Source organism: Botryllus schlosseri, chromosome 14 (assembly GCF_051294905.1).
Source record: "Botryllus schlosseri isolate E-star chromosome 14, Bs_hap1, whole genome shotgun sequence".
NCBI lineage: Eukaryota > Metazoa > Chordata > Ascidiacea > Stolidobranchia > Styelidae > Botryllus > Botryllus schlosseri.
Window position 1 is genome coordinate 12057503 of NC_137249.1, and position 20199 is coordinate 12077701.

The 20199-nt window shown below is 41.2% G+C and overlaps 1 long non-coding RNA gene across 1 annotated transcript; it reads left to right on the forward strand.

Moving 5' to 3' along the window:
- The first annotated feature begins 5333 nt into the window (after positions 1–5333).
- LOC145455222 (uncharacterized) lies at positions 5334–15492 on the forward strand. Its single transcript, XR_013920300.1, has 2 exons — positions 5334–11549; positions 11938–15492. It is a non-coding gene; the product is annotated as an uncharacterized LOC145455222 (long non-coding RNA).
- The last annotated feature ends 4707 nt before the right edge of the window (positions 15493–20199 follow it).

A 20199-nucleotide genomic window follows, 5' to 3' on the forward strand; every position in this document is an offset into this window, starting at 1 on the left:
CGTTCACGCTACAACACATGAACAAATAAGGTCAGAAGCTACAGCAAGACAGCTCATCATTTATGCAAGGATGCACTGTCTGGTATATTTGTCAATAGTATATGTACCTTATAGATCACGAGAAAATTAGTCCACAATAAGCATCACGTCGTATGTCAATTTTGTTGTGAGTCATATATCTATTTCCCGATGGCTGGCGGGGAACGTGATACGGGTTCATAGGTTGACTGAGTGCAACCGCCAAACAAGAACCGGAGTAGATAAAGACATAGATAGGTCTGGGTGGCAAGCTCGTATAGGATAACTATGTGAGAGAGAAAGAGACATAGTCGGTTGGTAGGCCTCCCCTAACGTGTGGTTACCTCACCGGATTTTTGTTCGTGTGATCCGCACGATTTGGCCGAAGTTAAACCCTTCAACCATACATTTACGGGGCTTGTGACCGGTAATGGTCACACGGCATGGCCGAACACCGCACAGCGGGAATCAAAATCGACACCCCTGGTTTGCGAGACCAGTGTTACTACTATACTGAGATGCGGTAACGGTCACGTAATAAATGTATATTGTAAATTTATATTGGAAGCTTTCGATGTCCTTTGCGTCGCCTCATTGATCGTTTGCCGTTTGGTATTTTCCCCTTTTCAAGACAGAAAAGCAAAGCTTTCTGATAGCCAATCTTTTCAAACCTAAAATCCAATCTAGTTTGCGCCAGAAATGATGCAGCATAAGGCTTGTACGCACGGAAAGTCACTTGGTGCGGGTTTCTTCATCATTTGCTCCATTTTCTACTTGCTGCTGATACTCATTGGTTTCAATGATGAAAATGCCTGTATACCGGATGGGTTAAAGCAGTAGTTCCCAAAATTTTTCGTCCCTTTATCAAGCTCAACATATTTTTATGGCTCCAATATAGACTAAAGGTCATCAGTCAGGTTATCCGTCTACTTTTCCGTAATATTCAAGTAGGTACTATCCACTTATTGAAGTAGTTTTGCATTTATACTACTTCTACTTCAACACTTTTTGTCGCCCGTCTATCAAAATAAATCGCCCACTTTGGGAATCACTGGGTTAAAGCCTTAACTTTATTGTTAAAAATTCAACGAACCCCAGCCTGAGTTATGCGTTGCCGATATATCTAATATCTCGTCCAGTAGAATTCAGGTAACCTATAAGTGGCATATATAGACCACAAGTCAGTAGAGAAGCGTGGTACTGATTTTGTACTGTGAACTTATGACGTACATTGGAGCTTAATGATAACGTATTTGTCCAACTTGATGACGGGTGAGACCTGAGGTCAAGACAAATCGTATGTGATTGTTTTCCCGACATCAAGTGCATGAATATGAATAGTAATCACACCTAAGACTATGGCGTGGTAATTTGGATTGGAAGGAGCAGGGGAAAGAAAGTAGCTGTGGTAGTATCTACTATTATCTATATAACACAGTGGTTTAATTATTATCAAATACACGGTTAAGTGCTATTAATATCATGAATTGGTATGAGTCTCGGCGGCGGCGGCAGTACGCGGTCGGATATTTCGTTTTCTCGTGTCAACGTGCCATCCTACACGTGCGCTGTCTGTCTCCTTTTACGTGAGGAGAATCATTTACTTCGGCGCAGTAGTGATAAGGCCATAAACCCAAAGAACCGATCAGATGATTGCGAAATACAAGTCCGGCATTTCGATCTGAACAAATTATTCAGAACCGGTGTGAACCGGTTCCACATTCGTCCGAGTCCGTTAGGGCCAAATCGAAGATTAGATTGGTAAGGTTAGGTGAGACTAACGAATCCAGCACCCAATCATCGAAGAATTGAACTACTTTAGTATTAAAGGGGCACTGCACTCTAAAAATGATGTGGTCTCAAATTGAAGGGCAAAACGAAAGAAAAATTTTGGCAGCAGCCGTTTTCTTCAGAACGCCACCGTAATGGAGCTGTAATGAATTGAAATTTCCATAGTTGCAGCACGCTCCAGCAGTCACGCAGAGATCGAACTATATATAGTTGTCAGCCGATGTTATGAAGGAAATAGAATACACTAGGCCCGATTTTGACATAAATCTCCTGACTGGACATCTTCCGTTGTACGCGGTATCTAAACCACCTTGGCGTGTACGACATATTTCCTTCATAACATCGGCTGACAACTATATCAAGTTCGATCTCTGCGTGACTGCTGGACCGTGCTGCAACTATGGAAATTTCAATTCATTACAGCTCCATTACGGTGGCGTTCTGAAGAAAACGGCTGCTGCCAAAATTTTTCTTTCGTTTTGCCCTTTAATCTGAGACCACATCATTTTTAGAGTGCAGTGCCCCTTTAATGATAGAGCATATTGAATTATATTGTATTTATTGTCCTGGTGCAACAGAAATTGTCTAGAAGCCAACGCGAACCTATCGGAACAAGGTATAGGAGGCTTCTGTGTCACACCGAATCTAATTGCACGTATCTAAGAATTTAAATATATCTTCTGGGCAGGATGCTTACCGGGGCATTTTCATCAATATGAAAAATGGTTGCGAAATTTCCCGAACAGCTGTTGCGCAAGTATCGATTTCGCCGGCCGGCATTTTCCAGAACACGCTTGATAAGCGGTCGCGATCAGCTGATCGTGTTGCGAAATACCGAAGCGTGCTCTTTCCTATGCGTCAGTGCTACGTCATATTGTCTCACAATGTTATAAGATTGGTAAGGTCGCCCGCCGTTAGCGAACATTAGCATCAGAACCGTATGGATTTCATTCGACTATGCTTGTATTTCACTATTCCATTGACGATAATTGCTAAGATTTCGAACGTATGAAAGTATTGCTATCCCGTGTGAAGCGAAAATGCAGAGTTTAGAAGGTTATCGTAACTCCGACCATTGATATAATTGTTACAGCAATGGCGATGCCATTCATGGTGGTAATGATTCGACCTTGCGTCTACATGGGCATAAACCTTAAGTGTTCCTGACCAAGTTTCAACCATGTCGCTGAATTAGACAGAACGCGACATCACGCTAGTGCCCCGTTCTTGACTCGGTGTGTGGGCGAAGAACGCCTACTTGCTTACTACCAGGCTTTGGCGTTTTACAGATGAGAATGCTCTCGGGGCGACCGCAAAGCCTGGATTAGAATGCAAATGAAGCAATATCATTCAGAAATCCTGATCACAGCACGACCGGGATGCACCTCAAAAAGGAGTGAGACAGTAACCGGGAGTATCTCATCATCAGCATAAAATAATCGCGATATCTGGATGATCACAACAGAAAACAATATTTTTATTATCAAGGAATGTTTTTGCAGTGATCACACGACTCGCCGGCGACTCAAATCTAACTTCTCAGACAAACAGATCGCCGCTGGCGCCGCGAGGGAATGAATTGTCTTCGACAATTCTAGATAGTATCAACGTATTTCGTGTCTTTGGTATATGTCGGATTACCAAACTGTGATAGCGAATAACAAAATTGCCGGCGATACACTTCAAAGCAGGGTATTGTATTAGCAGGTATCATGGCTATCGACTCTGTATGCACTGCGCTCTAATCACCGTAGGTTGCATGATAATCTTCAGCACACAATCTTCTCCTATTAATCGACGATAGCTTTGAAAGACTTAAGCAACCGCAATTATAAAAACAATTTGTATATCAACAGTTCACAAATCAACCATAAAGGAGATCTAAAAGTGGTTATTGCAAATAATACTCTCCGGCATGCACCATATGCTCGATGCTCATGTTCGCCCATTGATCATTGTCCTTCATTGTGCTTCATTGACATTTTCGATAGAGTATAGTGAATTGTCGATTTCTGCCCTTTCGAACAGTATCCCTTCATTTATCATCATGATCACCAGACTAAGACCAAACATTGGCTCTGATAAATAACATTATCAATGAATTCTATACAGCAAAAGATCTCTTTCATTCTGTAATTTGAACACCGGTGGATCAGGGCTGGAGATTCACACAATTCTTGATGTCATGTTGTGACGAGAACTACCGAATGTCCCCTCCTCCTGCACTGTTCCAATTGAACGGAAGCTTATGATAATGCCCCCACAATAGGTAGGAGAATTCAGATCATCGCACACTGCACAGCTATAGTGACAGTTTTCTGGACGCTGCCAACCGGTAATTGCAGTTAAAAATAACAATGCTCCATTCCGAAGTGTGACTAACACGACTGGTGGCGGAAATTCGAAAACATTTTGGTAACATAACTCACTCGGCGCACTTTTCCCGCGTACTTGAACACGCTTCTTAGCTTACAACACCAGGAAGTGGTAATTCAATAACAGCAAACATAACAACAGCTGGTCGTCGCGAAAAATCCCCGCACACTTCTGCTTTGTGTGGGCGGTATTCTTCAGGTGTATAATTGATTTGTATTGCCAACTCGTCCAAGTTGTATCAATGAAAAAGACTTAAAGTTAGATATTTCCCAAACATTAAAATCTGAAAAGATAGCGTCATATAGTTCCACATTTTGTCGTTGTTGTTTGCGGTGTTAATGGTGTTTTTCAACTGCGATGGTCTTTTACACTAGGCCGATTTTTTTTAATTTTGATTCTGTATTTGCTGACTTGTAGCAGGGCCCCCTTCTAGGCTTTTTAAGTCACCCCTTCCACCTTTAATGGCCTGAATAGTATTTTCGGCCGTTCACTGCCTGACTGGAGACCCCTGGCCCAGACTGGGAGAATTTTATTTTTCAAAAGTACGTTTGGCAAATATTGGCGAATTTTCAGCGACATCATGTCGAAAATACAAATATAGCTTACGGTATTTAGACGCTTATAACGTGAAATCAGGATTTTTTACCTCTGTCGATTTCGGATTTCAGAAAAACAGTGCTCACACGATCAATGCTTCAATTTTTCGGCAGTAAATTCTCATTGCCTGTCTCAAATAGTGTATCGTTAACTTTTTGGATAACACTGGACATGTGCATATGTGATAGACGACCACATGGAGTCTGTTTTGTTTTGCTTTACAAATGTTAAGATTATCCAGTGCTATTAATTCCCAATAGCCTACCGTTCGTTCTAAACTAGCCATGGAAGGTCACTTTTTAAGCAGTGGTTTTCTTCCCATGTAATATGAAGGCCTGTCCATTAACGAGAACTAGAGAAATAAGATACCACATTACTTTTCTGATTTAGAAATTCAGAACTCTTTTTGACGTGATATAGACATCATGGCATATTTTCAAGTCAAAATCATGCAATTATTGAACCAAACTGCCTAAAAGTAACCTCTATAACTCGTTTACTACCAGTGATGTGTAAAAACTATTAGATGACTTGTTAACCAAATTTTGACAACATTCGACAATATAACAGATCTAACAAACAGCGAAATCGCATTACTTTCAAAAGAAACGCCGAAATGAAAATCACGTTGGTAGTTGAAACATGACTTTTCCTTGCAGCAACTGCTGGAATATCCAATGACAGTGGCCAATTTCTCATTAAGTGTGAAAAGTCCAATTCTTTGTTTGAGTTGCATACTTTTTCGTAATTACATTTGTGTTGGTTTTGATTTTTTGAAATAACATGAAACAATAACTTCATATTGTTAATTTATGTGCTAAAAGCTTTTCGACTGACTCTCATCAGTAGCGAACGTCAGTGATAGGGTGAATAGTATTCGAAATATAAGAACTATTTTGTCTGCATGACGTAATAATAACAAAAACAAACAACTAGTAGACAGGCAAGATACAGTAGTAACGATACAAAACAAACGTTAACGAGTACATATTCGGTTCTAAATAACCGAGAACAACAACACACAACATTAATCAAATATTCCAAGAGTTTAGAGGGGTTTTTCAGAGTGTAGAGGCATTTCAAATTTTATTCACCCTATCACTGATTTTTTGAAAGGTCATCGGTTCGCAAAATTTGTTTTTGAGATTTTGGCGGTCGGCAAGCTGAAAAGATCGAGAACCACTGATTTTAAAATACATTATCGGGACGGAATATCAACACCAATGGTGAAATTCTGGCTGCGATCACAAACATCGCGTAAACAGATTCCGGATATTTATCCGAGATTATGCTCGCGTAAACCGCACGGAGTGCGCGGAGGTAGCGATGCACAATTCTAGGGAGGTGATAGCAGCCAAATGTTGCGCTGGATATCCTGTGAAGTTAAGTGGAAAGGATTTTATAATGTATATGCACTGAAAAATTTGATGTGAACATATAATCCATATCTCAATAATCCATTTCTCAGATGTCGTAACAATGTTATATCCTTTTTGAAAGGTTTCAGTATCCGGGCTTTCTATATACCAGTGGTTCTCAACCGGGGGTCCGTGAAGCAATTTGAGAGGGTACGCGAAACCTCCAAATTTGCAAAATGGTTAATAACCAAATTAGTTTTTTTCTTTTTATTAGAGAAATCGCGAGAGAGTTTCGCTTCATAACTGCTAAAACTTCATAACTTATATGAACAGAATGGCCGTCTGAGATAAAATATTCTACTGTGTAAACTCATTTTAATTGCCAAATTGCCAATTGCCAATTGCCAAGGGCTATATGCAGGAGGTTAATATGTTCACACTAAAAATCTGTTTCTCAATTTTGATGTCATATATGTTGCGATCATACCAGAAGGTGTTGTCAGAAACGTTGCGCGTTATTATTACATTCGCCGCCACGTATCTTTGTGGAAATGGATATTCGGCACTCGTCCATATATCAAATAGACCGCGCGGATTTTCAAGACACAACCGCATATTTCAAGAAATTTAGCTACAGAATTCTCTTTGAAAAGTCTTCCCAATTTCTAGGCTATGATATTATTTTCAAGAACAGTCATTTTGTTGCTGTTGATCACTAGCCTAAAGTTAGTATTTGTACAGGACAGATGATATGCTTGCACTATAATAGAGCTAAATTTGAAGCAAAGCTTTGGGGGTCCGCGGGGGTCCGTGACCGTCCAAAAGGGGTCCGCGAATACAAAAAAGGTTGAGAACCACTGCACTATACTGACTTTAGTAGACACACGGAGGAAACTTCAGTATCGAAGTGGCGTTTGAACGCTTCAAGCCAATTTAGATTTATACACAATGTCTAACGTGTTTTTGCAATACCGATGCGACTATATAACAATAACTCAAGGGCACAAACTTACTGACGTAATCATTTGAAGTTCCATTATGAATACAAGGAAGCGTGTTTTGTAATGTTAATATTGCACGATAGCTCCTCTCATATTTGCGAAAGAGCTACTGTATTGGATACGTCATATACTTTCGCAGAAATTCTCCCGATTCAAGCGACGTGACGAATCGCGGCTCGTTTGCGAGGCAATACGGCCTGCAGAATTGAGCTGCATTCACCTTTGTGTCATTTTTTCCAAGCCAATAGATTGTTTCCTATTGCTCAGCACCAAAACACGATGTATAAAGACGATTGTCGGTGACTGAACAGAAAATGATTTTCTCACGTTGATGTAGCGCCGAAATTCGCGATAGAAACAAACAGATATTATTTAAATGCCGATTGATTGCACCTAGTATTGGCGTATATGAAGCGGTTAGCACGGAAGTCAGTGCGGTGAAGTACCGGGTATCCAGCGTACTATAGCCTCGCAATTCTGTTTGTTAATTTTGGGCAGGTTTAAGCAAGCCATTGCAGAATCTTGAATATGCGGCTATACATATTTCCTATCGTTCTGCATTTAGTGCGGATGCAAACTTATACCGCATATTTTGATCGCTTTAGCGGGATATGACCCTTCATTTACCTTTATAAACGAAATCGGTTGCAATATACAGCCTTACGCAGGCAACGCCACGTTTTGACATTATTCTTACCGATCTGTCATAACTACAGTGTGGTATAATAATTAAGCGCTCTTGACACGTAGTGAACTATGCCCTCTATACGCTCTTCTGCGCTTGATTAGATATCTGATCGTTATCTACAGCAATTGCAGTGAGTATGTAATGATACGATGTCACCATTGGTGAATGGTGACCTGTATCTGTATGTCATGACCGGTGTAAGCTGTGATGATAACATATAGGCGCTAGCTGCACAGTGCACACACATGCGACTTGACATTGTTAGGAATTTTCGAAATTCGAAACGACCAATGGTATACGCCATTTAGATTCAGAATTTCTGAATGACTTCGTGTACTCCCAAATGTGTTTGCTAAATCGAAAGGTGTTGAACTTACCACGAGTGTAAGTACGATTATGAATCATTCCCGGTCAATGGCTATAATTACATCATCGGACCTACACTGCAATAGAATTCGCGACTCCCAAATATCGTCGTTGTATCTCGCATGATCTCGCTTGCGTATGCTTATCAAAGCATTGCGATTCTTCTTTTTCATCGACCTGGTATACAGAGAACTACCATACGGAGCATTCGGCATAGCGCAGTCTACGGTCGTTATATATGCAAATAAGCAAAAAAGCGCCAAACCACATGGTAGCTCCACGTGCTATTTGCACATCATATGATACATTGTGCATTTGGCATTGGAACATCATAAATTATATGCAAGGGAATAGAATCGTGGAAATCTTGTTCCATATAAGACAGAACGGCAATGCTGTATAGAGAAATTAGACACGCGAACGGTTATACCAAGATCTCTAGGCGTAATTATTCTTATGCTCACTTTGTGTTCCACAAGATTTTGCGCTTGCGTCTGATGGAAGATACCATACGTATACATTGCTTGTTTATGGTATCGGCTTTAGCACGACTTGGAACTGTTGGAAGTGGAGTGAAGTTACAATTCTATTTCGAATTTTTCACATCCGCTAGTAACAGCTGAAGCTATATACGTTGTTGAGTATATACGTCTTTGTCTGTGTGCGGATCAAGCAATATTCTCTAATCCAGACCTTTTTGCAATCAAGAGCTACTTCTTGGGTACTGATTGAAGCGGCTGGCTAGTGGCTACCATTTACTCCTGCCGTTTACCCGCCTCAGACTGAATTTCCGCTTTGTTATTCATAGCACTGGGCAGGAACCACATTGCGTTAAGACTTCTAAGAGATTCTTTTAAAGCAAAATATCTCATTTCAACTAGCTAGCCACTAAGATGTTTTAGGAAATCATGAATTACATCGCACCATGTTGGTATAAATTTTACAACAACAATCAACTCAAATTTTGAAATAAATCTGGACAATGGACATCATGTTATCTGTCTCTATATCAGTCAGTGGGAAGCCTGGCATTGCATGCTATCTCAACTAGTGCGCTGTACACTGGCATGTAACTTTACACTGCAACTCTGAGTGAGTGTTCCAGATGTGCATTAGTGAGGCGTGTTCTGTGTTTGTTTTTGATGAAGTTCATGCCCATAAAGGCTGATTCATAACGATAAGTTGAACCAAACACGCTTGCAACCTTCATAGCTGCTTGCATATACAACTGTACTTTTCCGTGTCTACAAGGCACCAAATGTTTGGTGGGCTTTAAGGTGGAGGTCATTTTGCAGTGTTACAATTTCAATCTTCAACTGTTCAGCATCCAGACATGACAGATTTCATTATACCTGACAGCAGTAACGATTACAGAAAGTTACAAACATGGTACTAAACTACGTTGAGTGTAAGAGAAACAAGTTGTGTCAAAAGATGCAATACGTAATCGACACACATATCTTGAAAATCTGCTAGTACTTCACGGCTATCTGCTACCGAATAGTAATGTTGTTTACTACTTTGGCATTATCCTTGTAGTCGAGCTACCATAACGGAACCCCTCTCCATTTCAAGAAGACCGTGGATGACATTTCGTCATGTCGCCTGTATAGGCACTGCACCGTATACGTCTTCTATATCTTGTGATTCTATTACATGTTGGTATATTACTAATTGTAATTGAGGATATTTAATATCATCATTTTAATTGTTTATATGTATGTATTGTCATTTCTAAAGTCACATATTATAGTGATTTAAACAAGAATAGCTAAATCAACCAAACTATATATATTTAAAGTTCACTGGTAATAATCTGACGAATATTTGTAAATGCTGCTATTCGATCTATTTTTAGAACAGGCTCGCGGGCTACTCATCTGGTCGTCGCGGGCTACCGGGAGCCCGCGCGCACCGCATTGGTGACCCCTGCTCTAATCCAAAGCCCTGTCATCCATCCGACATAACTTCACTTCGAAATGCTTACACGGATTTGTTTGGAGTAGTCGTTGGATTTGTCGCATGTCAAGTTGTGTCAAACGGACTATTTGAGTAATGAATTCAACAAGACTGTTCGTGTAATACGACCGGGAAACTACATTGTCCAATATAATGTGTTGCTTCAACCCAAGCCCGACACGTGCGCTACAAATATTATTATTACCAACGTGCCTCAGAGTAGTATATTAGAGTACTATCTCGCGCCCCTAGTATCGTTCTGAACAGCGCCTCAGCAAAGCGACAAGATTGCCATTATTGGTGACATTACGTAATGCGGCCGGACGAAATATGGACCGCGGTCAACTCCCAATGATGCATACTTCAAGAACATACGATAACCAAAGATATTCCGCATAACATGAGATACCCGGCGCAAGTTTTCCCTCAATCGCGAGCCATATACACGCAGCTCCCTGATGACGGATTGTTAACTAGTTCCGTGGCGCCATTGTGGTGGATGCCTTTGGCGTTCTTACAAAAAGAGGAGTAAAGCGACGACATGGCTTCGTTCTTTTGCTTATACTGCGACTACTACCAACTGTCTCCATAACGATTCCACATGGAGTATACAGTGTGTTGTGTACGTTACACCGGTACGGCGTTAATTAGCTTTCGGATGTGTGTCATTCGGCGTTAATAGAAGCAAGTAATTCATATGAAGTCGGTCTCACGCGGTCATGTTCCGAGCACATCGCAGCCCATAACATCGTCATGCACCAGACGTGTGTGCTATGCCTTCGGCCAAATTCAATCTAATGCATATACACTTTGAGACAGATTTAACAAAGTCGGTGTAAATGACTGCTGGAATCATACGGTATATGGGCGTTTTCCCGCATCTTGTAGGCGGGATCACGCGGATACTTCGAGAGCCACCAGGAATGTTATTTGTAACATGCAATATCGAATAATTCGAAGCATCGTGCTATATCACTATAAGCATAGCAGGTATTGGAGTGAATTGAGACTTTTAAAATATCAGATTTTCGATTTCCCTCCTTATTCGAATCGGATTTTGATCAAGATTTTTGTGAAATCTTATTTGATTTGAGTTAAAATGATTTCGACTTTTCCTATATCTGAAATTGAATTACAACGGGAAAATGAATGAATTGTCGCTCAATTTTATTTATGTGCTCAATGAGCACTGTCCAAGTGCCAATATATGCTATATTACCAGGTATGCATAAGTCATGACAGAAACAAAATGCCGATTCCATGAATTTGTTCGTCTTCGCCGCCACGGATCTCAAAAGGGAATCTGGCATGGTCCTGAGACTCGACGCGGAGGTCCCCCAACTGAACTCGGAGACGCTCGCGTGAGTCCTGGAAAGAGTTATCTTTACTTAGTAAGTATCCGAAACATTGCCCAGTGCTTTCAATATCAAAGCAAAGAAATTCAACCGATCATGGGTATATGGCGGGAGTAAATGGTAGCCCTTCGCATAGTACCCAAGAAGTAGCTCTTGGTTTCAGTAAGGTTGGTGACCCCTGTCTACAGTGTCTAGTCTATATGCAGCCCGTCCTTTGATTCAGTTGGCAGTCGATTAGTGCATAACATTGCACGCACGCATGCATGCATAAAACTTGTCGTATTTTCACATCGACATCTCCGAATATGCAATACGAAGGATATCTTTTTATATATGCATGCGTCTACAGTGTTCACTGATCAGTGTTCACTGTTCAGTCATTGGATTTGAATATCAAAATCTTGTGTATGTCTTTGCCCGCAGGTCAGTGAAAGATGCCTTACTTTCTCTGTAGCAACGCGATGCAAATTTCAGTACCGTCAACGAAGCAATACCCCTCTTGCCCCTCTTTCTTATCATCCGCAAGCAAGCATACCGGGCAGTTACGTAGCATGAACAATCGGAATGGAAAACTACCAGCGCATGGGTAAACTGTTGTGATGGACACATAAATAACTGCAGGCCGAGCTAATCGTCATCCTCCGCCTTGAATATGCTGGATAGTCCACTGTCGGTACCGCATGGGACTTGCGGAGATAGTTACAGTGAGGTTACGCAATGCAATGGTCTATTGTCCGGCTCGATTTGTTGTTGGCCTATATTAAACCCGTTTTCAAAACGACTAGGCGAACCTTATACAAGCACGCAATTTTTTACAATGTGTGAAAATATTTGTTCAACGCGTGGACGCGCAATAGGAAAATTCCAAGTTTTGTATTCTAGTAAAACAAACTTAAATTAATTTAGGAACCTGTGACATTCGTAGAATTTATGGGAGTATATTGCGACTTTTAGCGCAATCTCTCCTCGTTTTATAAGGGCTCACATTGCACATGAAATGCCCAAAGTGAATTGCGCCAAACAAACAGACGCATTGTCCGATAAAATTTACGTCGAATGCATTCTTGCATATCGCCCTCTTCTTGGATTAGTCTGGCATCGGCGTAATGATGTGTAAATGTCTATTTGAGGGCATTCTCGCGGCCGACGGAATGCTGAACAAGCATAATTTGGCACGGGTTCGCGAAAACTCAAATATACGGCGAAAATGCGTATCTAATTTTCGTTACCTCTGCAGTCCGCATGTTCGAGGCCGATATATATCCTTTAATTTATTTCAGACAGACTTCTGTCGCATTCGTTAATGTGAATAGATGATAAGGAAACCGTTCCATTAATGCGCTAGCTTTTAATTCGATACTTTGGCGCGCATGCAATGACACATATGGAACGATACAAAAACAAGTGGGCGTGTGACCCAGCACACCTCTTTTGGTAGTAAGTGCGAAAATAACGGAAAGCACGCAGAGTATTACGATGGATGATACCACGACCACATGTCTCTAGCCGCGTACAAATACTGTTTATCTAAAATGCTTGGATTCCATAGCCATCTATCCACTTGGTTTTGCGCGGACAATGTAATCGACGATTTTCGTATGTCTCGAGGTATATAATTAGAAACACACGGACAATAATAAAGCGAGTTTACATTCATCAAATTGCTGCTTTCCCGCCAAAGCGAATGATGCCTTTAATCCGGTGAGTCTATTGTTGTACTTGTCGATAAAGATTTGCCCCGCAGGATATCAACACGGACTTGATCACGTTTTCAAGTTTTCGCATTGTTAAGCATCAGGATAATATATCTTAGTGCGTATTTGTTATTGCTAGTCCAAACAATGTTGCTTATTGTGTGACGGTGTTTCATTAATTACCCGATTTTGGAGCGTTGAGTTGTACTTTTAAATGATTATGCACCTGCTGGCGTGCAGCGAAACGCCCGATTGCAGGGTACCGTTTCGAGCAGCGCTTCCACGATTGCACGGGAAATTGATCGGCTGATGCAATATAGGAAATTATTCGAGCACGTGCAACCATTAATGAGGCTTTATGCGCCCAGTACCTTGGGGATACTTCCTAGAAAGTGGACATTACACTATTAATTCCAACTTAGCCTAATGCAGTGGTCCCCAAACTTCTTATATGGTCGCGGTCAAATTTCCGTTTCGAAAATCCACCGTGGCCCACCTCTATATTTGGCAGGCTGATGACGCCAAAAAAGTCAGCACCTTACCGACCCCAAGAAAAAAGGAAAACGACCCCGGGTTTACCACCACTGGCCTAATATTATACAATGATACCGTGACGGGCGTACTGCACAAGTTGAGACACAAGTTAGCCACCGAATGCTCACTATTGCTAGAGTATGTAATCGATTTTCCTATATTTATGCTAAAACGATATTAGGGGTCTTTTGATGTTGGTTTTATGCCCCAAAGAATGAAAAGTAGTATATACGTGTCTTCTGCGCTTTAGTTAATTAATTCGTGTATTCGCATACCTGTATGTATCAAACTATATAGCGTCTCACGAAAAATACAGCATTTATGTCCGCTCCACGGCCTTGACGTCAAACATGACCAATGACCATGACCAAAATTATGAGCTTGGTGAAGGCATATTCATAGCGTCTGGATAATTCGGTCGCTACGAAAATCTAAACTGTCACTCGAAGCGTATTTTGCCGTAGTTTTGATTTTACCTGAAAATATTGATGCGATAATCAGCAAAAATAGAATACGGAGGTTATGAATTACAGCGTGACATTTTTTACATAAATCAGATAAACTCTGCGTCAGCTTGCCATTTTAAAATCGGACAAACTATTCCTTTATTTATTTTGCACATGCGTAAGACGATAGTTATCTGTTTTTCATCTTAAGAGAATTGTGTGCCGCACAACGCGGATAGATTCAACAGCTTTCGAAAGTTTGCAGATTCTAAGCGGCATTGCAGTAACACGGGACTCCGCCTGCTGAACGCCCACTCACTTGGCTTGATAACCGTTGGTATTTTGTTTTTAATTGTAAGTGACCCAAACTTTTCACATTCGTTTCTCTTTGTTTATGGAGCATTTCCTTCGTAAATTCTCGTTCTTCTTTCTTTTGCTAGTAAATAGACGATTGCTGTCGCCGTTGGGCATGCGGTAGTATGTTTTCCAAAAATCGCCACATCTAAAATAATTGCCAGCCTCTATCTAGTGGGCTTATCATGCAGTCATGACTCCGCGAAGCAGGCACGACCACACCACACCCCACACCGGATTTCCCATCGATTGGCGCTAGCTGAGCTGAATAAAAGGTAAATACATCACCAAGGACCACTCGCCACGTGCACGAAATCTTTCCTCGCTGAATTAGTATGAAATCCTCCGAATGGAATAATATGACTTATCATTTGCACACGAACGGGCGGAGTTGTTTATCCATTGCAAAATATTGATACAATCAGGGTTGTTCCCCATAGTTATATATAACTTCCATTAATGTGATGGCATTACAGCGTCACTTTTGATTTGATCGCTTTATTCATAGTTTGTGTGTATTGCAATTAAAATTTAGTAGAACTGAGGCGCGCTGGTTGAAATCTCGGGGAAAGAGGCATCAACGATTTGCATTGTAAATTTCCGATGACAATAACAAACAAACAACCTGGGATCCGCGCAGAAATCAGCGGGGACTCGCACTTTTTGCGGTTTACAAAGTCCGTTACGTCACCGTGGTTGGCAAATGCAAAATTTGTCATCGATATAAAAATTATTGCCGCCAGGGATTGGCCCCGTCGTGGTGGGCGTGTCAATCCAATGCGTTATTACGTCACCGCGATTTTCCACGTTTCCGCTTATCGTGATTCAGCAGCAGCAAAAGGGCGCAGGAGTAACAAGAGCCTGTAGCAAAGTTCGCGAAGACACTTTGGATTGCGTAAAATTATTCTCAGTCATAACAAACGTGATGAATTAATATGAAATTTTGTGAGCCGCGCTTCCATATTTGATTTCTCTGGACGGGTAACGGGCTGTTCTTCCATGCCTTCATTGGGAATGCGAGGTACTGTACTTTCAGAGTTTGGCATGACATAATTAGCATTACTCTTGGCAGTGCGCATTGCATAATAACTACCGCACAATTACCCGGGTCTGCGAAGCTTAGAAGTATCTCTACACAAGGGTACAAGCTACAAAACGTTACTTAGATTCGGCACCTCAGAGTTCGGCGCATCCACCACCGACCCTGAGCGTGAACTCGTCTCGTTATCACTGTAATATTGTATTTGGGGTTTAATAACTCGACTAACCGTATTACGGTCTCGTTTTAACGCGAGGTCACAGTGGTGTGTCGGTAGCTCGAAATGTTCCCTTGAGAATACCGTTTAAAAGCAGTTTATGACCCGGTTTGAGTTTAGTAAACACACACTGATGCGAGCGCGAAAAGCGAAGAAGATATCACAGCTTCCTTCTCTCTTGCCCGGCTGAGGATTGAATTACGGGTTGCAGTGAAGCGTGCAAAACCTTCCATCGTCGAAAGATATTCTCGCCACTAACCTAAATTCGGTGCTGACGTCGACGTAGACTCGGTCTAGCCTTAGAGCGGTGATTATCGTCGCTAAAGGCTAACTATACAACGGAGGCGTTCCTATTGTGATGCCAATAAACATGGCAATTTAATGCCATGAATAAGTTTTCTGTTGCGGGCTACCACCGCAAATATCAACTGGATTTATTGATTTTTCCGATAAATGAATTGATTTTGCTCTCTAGGAGCAAAAAAGAAATGGAAATGAACGGAAAACGTTTTTATTTGAAGTCACGGGCTGAAAATTCAATTCTTCCGTGGCTATGTGTCAGCCTTAGATGAGTTCGATATTTCGATTGCGGCTTTGGTATGTCGAACAGCGACACCGGTACCGTTGATGCGAAGCGAATTAGGCGGAATTGCGATATTAAATTAGATCGTATATTGAAGTTCTCTACCTCCAATAAGCTCCACAAATTAGATTATGTATGCAAGCTGCATTTGCAACATGCCCCAATGCTGCAATACCACGGTGTGCTCAAGTGTTGTCTCTGTCAAGCGCCTGTACGCCCAATACAATCATGCCCTATTGTACTGTGTCGCACGCTTTATAGTAGGAAAATCACTCAAATATACTTTGAATGGAATATGATTCCAGAAAAAGTGAGCCCGTTCTGTTTCTGTATTGTTTCCCGTCTCCCTGTATCGACTCGAAGGGGCGTTTCTGTCGGTATTTACAAAAATGGGTTAAGCCGAATTTTCAGCCAATGGCAAGAGCTCATTTCAATGTCGAAGTCATAGATCACCACAAGTATGCTTATATGTTCAGTGTTCAGTTCAGTGTTCACGCTGCAGCCAAACAGTCATAGCCCCAGCTAAATCTATTTATGTCACAATTCGAGGCTGAACATAGATCAAGTGTATGTACAAATGTACATTGTACATTGTACATTGTACATTGTACATGATAAACAATCCGCGATAGCAATAGTGTTAGAATATTAGCACTTCAGTCATGCAAATATGTATACAAGAGGTTAAAAGGTAGCATTTTGGATTCTGTCAAATAACCACTTGTCTTTTGTATGGTGTTTCATGTGATATTCGCTGTTAATAGACAATGAGAAGCAATATAAGATAATAATCTGATGTGTCAAAGTCGTTCAAACCGAACGAAGCCTAATAGGTAACGGACACGAGACCACAACAACTTAATTTGTTTTTGTAGAAACATTACTATGAACACTTGAACAGTGAATACACTTACCATTATAACTAAGAAATTTGACTTATGAGTCCCACTCAGCGAACCCAATTTCAACCGCTCGCGTAACTAACACCACCAACTAAAACACGAAATGTCATCACCACTTCTTCCTCGCATATGAAAGAGGTCATGTTTGTGTCATAAGGCGTTATGAGTTTGGTCCTGTATGTTGATTAGCGATTTAATGAACACAAAAGGCGAATCTAATTAATTACGTCATTATAAGTGACATGAAACAGCGCGAACTGTTAAAAAGCCATACGCGGTTTAGGTTGACTTAGGTTGACTGGATTTTGAGCGTATCGAATTACTTGAAAACGCCCTTGCACTGTATGCGCCGAGTGTTTTGACGGGTTTCCGAGAAATGCATCGGCCACGGAGTTGAACCCACGTAGCACGGATGTATTAGCGCTGCAGTAAGCAGTAAAACGAGACGAGGGGTCGGATTTTAAATGCTCCCAGACTTTTACCCCAAACCGCATGAAAAAACGCAGCGGGGGCCACTGCTTGCCTACGAAACACCCAATAGAGTTTAAATCGCACGTTCATCTTCGCATTAGGACATCGCCCAGAACGACATCTAATGTCACATCTCACTAGCAGGGCTGGATACAATTTGAGTATGCTCGAGTCCAAATCGAAAAGCAAGTTTAGTAGAGAGAGTCGATGTTTTTGAGTAACAGAATTGTACGCCTTTCGTAGCTGAGAGCTCTTTTATCAACGAGAATTGCCATATTTATGCTTCTCCCCGCTGTGGGATCATTGAAACACAAATTGGTGGTAAGACAGCGCCCAAACGTGCCACAACAATGTTAAGCATATTCGTGGAAACGACGTTCGACCCACAGCATTACCACAAGGCACTATCACGAAGGTGTGGAAGAAACGCAAAATTATTTTTGATGTGGTGTGGCCGGCATTTTTTTGGTATCGTACAAGGTGCATGTCTGAATTTTCACAGTCCTTCGTACCGTTATAACTTCGTAACGAGGGGGACTCGTGGGGACTCGAAGCCTTGGGCGCGTCTAGGAATCGAATTTTAATCCACCAACTTTGCCCAGTCCTACTCGCGAGGTAAACAATATGACTTCCTCAGATTACTTTTATCTAATTATGCATGGTCGTACAATCATCGCTGCAAGTGTACCAAGGGTTGCCCTACATTTTAGCATGCGGCACAATTAAAAACGACGATTGAGCACGCGGCACTTAACACGTGACTTTACAACTCCTAAACGAACCCTAAACCTAACAATAACTTCGAAATTGACTCTAATCCAACCCTATCTTTAACCAAATGCTCATGTGTCGCATGCTATTTGTCACACGCTTATATGTTCATGGTCTGGTCATGCTTCCACGGACCGTATCAAGTCACGTTTGGCGGATAGAGCGGCGAAAATAAAAACAAATATTAACACAAATGTTTTGTTAAACTCAGCCCACCTGTTCGTCACTCTTGACCAGCACTGTTGTCCACACAACACGAATCAGACGAAATAAATCTGCACTGTCAAAAATAATAATAAATTTAATTTCTAATTTAACATCAATAGATTGTTTATGTTTATTCCTTGTCACCACCCTTAGAAAATAATGCAAACTTTACTCCAAGTCCACAGGGAGAGAAAATCAATTGATTCACAAGATAAGGCGATCATAGATATATTGACGAGTGAGAATGGTCATCATGCGTTATTGCGCGACAGTGCATGTATAGCACAAGACCGTCTTTGTGCGATCGCGTTGTGAATGACCGTCGCGAATCTTCGCGTGGTGTGATAGCGATCTCACAATTAGAACAACCTTTACAAGAGTGCGATATCAACCTTATAGGTTAGCGATTTGCGGCATTTTGTCGTATTTCACGGTTGATTTTGAATTCGATTGTTAGCACACCAGGGTGAACTCACGAGTAGGGCTGGGCAAAATCGAGTACCTGAGTGATTCGATTCTGAATCACGTAAAATGCTTCGAGTCGAGTCGAGTAATCGAGTACCACTCATTATGACGTCATAACAGAATGTAATAAGTTCAGATATGTACTTTTTATGCGACCACAAAGAATATAATGCCTGTTATACATCACATTAAAGATACTTGTGGTATTTTTTCGACCATACCGATTTCATTGCAATGTTGTGGGAGGATAATGACTTCGGAGATATGCTATTTCCAGTAACGTTCGTAGCTTTGTACTATGTGTTCGTACTATATGCTACGATACGGCCAAACAAGGTTTCAAGGCTTCAACAGTGAAAATAAGTATCAGAACTATAATTCTCGTTGATAAATTCACTTTCAGTGGTGAGGAGCGTATAATTTCAGTACTCGAAAAAATCGTCTTTTACTACTCGACTCGAATCATTAAAATTAATACTCGATTCAGATTCGAGTACTCGAATCATTGTGCCCAGCCCTACTCACGAGGTGTCAACTTGTTTACAACAATACCGACAAGCGCCGTACTTCCGGCATTCACGCATCTGCAGTGGGTATACAATCTTTCAACCCACCGTCAACGTGAGTAATACGATCTCGAATCAGCAAAACAGAACAGCTGTAAACTCGGACTGAGTCGTGCTGCAAGTTCATGTCAGGATTTCTAACGTTGAAAGGAGTATGATACTGATACTGTGTATGTCAGAACTGGGGCATGTCCGTAATAAAATTTGGTTCACCAAACTTTCTTTGTACGGAAGAACAGTTGAAACTAGACTGACCATGAAACCTCGCATTATCACAATTTGTATAAATTACAACTATTGCATTGAGCATAATGAGCCTTAGCACTATTTATTGACCTCTATTTAAGCCGCGATTAGTATCCAATCGCTTTTATACCACTTAAATTGTGTAAATTGTACACTGGCACTTGGCGCTGGAGAAACTTACCGGTAAGTTATGTT